The sequence below is a fragment of the Ananas comosus genome, linkage group 23 (genome assembly GCF_001540865.1).
Source record: "Ananas comosus cultivar F153 linkage group 23, ASM154086v1, whole genome shotgun sequence".
Taxonomy (NCBI): domain Eukaryota; kingdom Viridiplantae; phylum Streptophyta; class Magnoliopsida; order Poales; family Bromeliaceae; genus Ananas; species Ananas comosus.
In genome coordinates, this window is record NC_033643.1 from 7,370,376 (window position 1) to 7,374,581 (window position 4,206).

The 4,206-nt window shown below is 43.6% G+C and overlaps 1 long non-coding RNA gene across 3 annotated transcripts; it reads right to left on the bottom strand.

Moving 5' to 3' along the window:
- On the bottom strand, positions 1,260–3,294 carry LOC109728411. 3 transcript variants are annotated; one of them, XR_002220965.1, is made up of 5 exons: positions 3,005–3,294; positions 2,671–2,754; positions 2,523–2,590; positions 2,341–2,402; positions 1,260–1,295 (listed from the first exon to the last, which is right to left on the bottom strand). It is a non-coding gene; the product is annotated as an uncharacterized LOC109728411 (long non-coding RNA). The 3 variants fall into 3 exon arrangements; XR_002220964.1 differs by having other exon boundaries at positions 2,671–2,757; XR_002220966.1 differs by having other exon boundaries at positions 2,341–2,405; positions 2,671–2,757.

Genomic DNA, 4,206 nt, shown 5'->3' on the forward strand with positions numbered 1-4,206 from the left:
CAAACCGGCCACAAAATCTATCGCGATATTTTTCCATTTCCAAACGGGTATAGACAAGCTTTGCAACTTTCCCGCCGGAAACTGGCGCTCCGCTTTCACTTGTTGGCATGTAAGGCATTGCGCCACGAACTCCACAATATCTTTCTTCATGCCCAGCCACCAATAGTGCACTTTCAAATCTTGATACATCTTGGTGCCGCCCGGGTGTATACTATAAGGAGATTGATGCGCTTCTTGCATGATTGCCCTTCGAATGTCCTCGTCTTTAGGCACACACCAATGATTTCTGAATCGAAGTGCACCATCGGTCCCAATGCCAAAATCATCGGTACTACCGCTCTCAACTTCACCCCGCACCTTTTGGAGATAAGGATCGGAAGCTTGTAGATCTTTAATCTTCTCCAACAAGGTCGGTTGCACAACCAACGCAGCAAGTGTTGCCGGCACTCTCGACGCTACTACTTCAAGACCAAACCGTTGCATCTCTTTTTGCAATGACGGTTGGGGTGTAATTGCCGAAGCCAAGTTTTCCACCTATTTCCTACTTAAAGCATCGGCCACGACATTTGCTTTTCCGGGGTGGTATAAAATAGTGACATCATAGTCCTTTAGCAATTCCAACCACCGCCGCTGTCGCATATTTAATTTCTTTTGGGTCAAGAAGTATTTGAGACTCTTGTGATCCGTGTATATTTCACAATGCTCACCGTACAAGTAATGCCTCCATAACTTTAGTGCGAATATCACAGCGGCTAGCGCAAGATCGTGAATTGGGTAGTTTTTCTCATAGCTCTTCAATTGGCGCGATGCATATGCGATGACTCGCCCGTTTTGCATTAAAACACACCCGAGACCAATATACGAGGCATCACTGTACACTGCTGTCACGCCCGGGTACCAGCGGAAGCATATCCGGTACGTGCACAGACCCGCCATACACCTGCAGTATATAAGGCGTCTACGAAGAAAGCACGTCGATAGGAAGTAAAATAAAGAGAGTCCTATCCTGATATCAGAGCAATGTACAAGTCGATATACTATTAGTAAAAGAACAAAGAGTATACAATCCAAAATCCTATCAGAAGGAGAAGAAGTATGAACTATAACATCTGGATCTACAACTCATATACAATACAAGGTACACAAAACATCTATACAATGGTAGTCATTCTATACAATGGACATCACCCTCGGCCGTAGCCCGAGTAGCAAGGTGATCGACTAGCACGCTCCTAGCAAAGTCTAGAATGACGCGACTCCCTTGCCACGATCCCTAGCCTCTCCTGTAGATGGCTCTGTAAAAACAACCATAAAAAGGGCGTGAGAACTATTAACAATAGTTCCCAGTGGATAAGCCGCCAGCCTCGGCGAATTACACCACTAGGCTCATGATGTACTAAATGAGAACAAAAATGATAATTGCATGATAATAAGCATGATATTAAGCATATAGTCAACATGTAGTAACTTTCTACAGTAATGAATCATTTGCATAAGAGAGATATAGCAACTTTTATAATCATGAACATAAACATGAATATATGCATGAATGTAAAGTAACTACTGTACACTTTTACTAGTAAGCATTCATTACCGTCCTTTGTCATTTAGTACTTTCACCTCAATAGAATTTTCATTCCATTCATCAGGACCTACCCCAGGTAGTCCGGCTTCCGCCGGGCCTAATGGCCCCGTGGTAGTATACACTCCCCACGGCAATCCACTTCGGCACCCAATCCGGCACGGGCAAGCAACTGTCGCGTAGGCCAACTCCGGAGTGCCGGCTTGTAGGGAGCGACCCTCACAAGCATGTGCGAATGAGCACAATGGCAAGCAAGCATAATCCATAGTCAACAAGTCTCCAGTAGTATGTTTTACGGGTAATGCTTTCAACATCGATCCTTGACCGGAATTTTAGAATAATACTATAGAGCATATGAACAATAGCTAGTATCCACTAGTAACATGTGAGGATACTCCAACTTTACATATAACATTAAAATCTTTTCTACTATCATGGTACTATTAACTTAGGCATAGAACATGTTCTTGTGCTCTACTCTAGAGTAGTCAAGAGAGTGTCACTGTTCTTACAAGCATGTTATTTTCTTACAAGCATATCGTTGTTCTCTACAAACATGTCATTGTTCTCTACTTTATAAACAATAAAGTCATGAGAGTGTCATAGTTCGTTACTTAATAGAGATTTCGATTCAACTCTACTAAAGCATAGTGACTCGTCAAAAGTCCTATTTCAAGCCCAAACGCCCACAAGATCTCCAATTGGCGTACATATAGAACAAAGGAGAGCTCCACTTGCTCTGGTTAGGTCCGACCCACCTATTATGAAGCTCCAATTAGTCACCCGAAGTCCCAATATACTGCTCAACAAGGCTCCGATCCTGCTGAAAACAAGATAAGAAAATCGTGCCGAAACAATTACTCAAAACTCCAATTTCGGCAAAATTCACAAGAAGTACAAAATGAAAACTTAATTTTCTGCTTTTGGGCTAGGTATATACCTCAAGTTAAGTATCTAAAAGCCCCTATAAGTCAGCGAAATGTACTCCAAGACCCGGTCGCAAGCCTGCTGCGATCAACACGAAAACGGCACCAACAACGTCAAGAATCAACATACAACATCGGAATCTTGAAATTTCAGTTTTCTACCTGAAATTCTTGCTTCCCTCAGGTTATAGCACCTTCCTCACTAGTCCCCAAGGTCACTAAATAAGTTTAATTAGGTTCGAAAACCTGCTGCAAACATAGAGATCCAAACTGCATTAGTGAATCGCATAAAGTGCCGAAATCGCTTCATAAAGACCTAATTAGCTCTACTAAGCTTCAAAGTAACATATCCCAAGTTAAAGGAAGTTAATCCACAGCTAAACAACTCAGCTTTAAGTGTAAAAACCTCAGCCTAACACAGCACGAAGCAGAAATGCGAAAGCGATACTCAACTCGCCGAAAACAACATCAATCACGAAGAACTTGAGTCGATTACCTGCTTAGGCATCCAACAAGCAAACTCCTGGTCCAAAGCTGCGAAAAAACCTCCAAAATACTCTCTCCCACGATCACGCAACCTCTGCGATGCTCGCAATCAGCGAAGAACGCGCGTGGCGACGAAAACGGCTAAAACGGCGAGTTCTCTGTAGAGAGAGAAAAACCCTAGAGAGAGAAAGAGAAAAAATGGTGGAAGAACCCTCCTCTGGTCTCAAGACCCTTCCACAGAGCTCCTGGAGTCGTGCTGGGGGTTATAGATAGGGATTAGAAGGTGAAATTACCAAAAAGCCCATGCTGCCATGTTTCTGCATTGCTGTACCGGTACAAGCTAATGGCTGTACCGGTACAGCAAGCAGAAAAAGGCTGGTTTCGCCCGAGCATTGCATTTTCTTGCTTCTACACTTCCACTCACCCTCTAACTTGTCCAAAAACTTGTCCAAGCCATTTAAAACATGTAAGATAGATCCACACATCATTCCTCGCACTCGAATTTCACAATTTGCAAAAATTCAGTGTATTACAACTGCAAAGGTCTCCCTCGGCGTTGGTAGAGCAAGCACCGGGGTCGATGTCAACCTTTCCTTCAACTACTCGAAGCTCTGATTGCAATCGTTGCTCCAAACATATTTCGCTCCTTTGTGTATAAGGCGCGTTAGTGGAGTAGTTATTTTAGCAAACCCCTCCACGAACCGCCGATAGTATCCCGCAAGTCCAAGAAAACTGCGGATTTCCACTATACTTGTTGGGCGAGGCCAATCTTTAATTGCCTCCACTTTCCTTGGATCCACCGAGATGTCGTCACCCGATATAACATGGCCTAAGAAGGTGACCTCCGAAAGCCAAAATTCGCACTTCTTTAATTTAGCATAAAGCTTCTCTTTTCGTAGTATTTCCAACACGGTCCTCAAATGTTCCTCGTGTTCCTCCTCGCTCCGTTAATAGACCAACAAGTCGTCAATGAATACCACGACGTACCGGTCCAATAGCGGTCGAAAGACTCGATTCATCAAGTCTATAAATGCTGTCGGGGCATTTGTAAGTCCAAACGGCATTACCGTGAACTCATAATGGCCATACCGCGTACGATATGTCGTTTTGTGCACATCCTTCGGCCGGATCTTCAACTGATGATACCCCGATTGAAGATCAATCTTGGAATATACCCTCGACCCTTACAATTGATCGAATAGATCATCAATT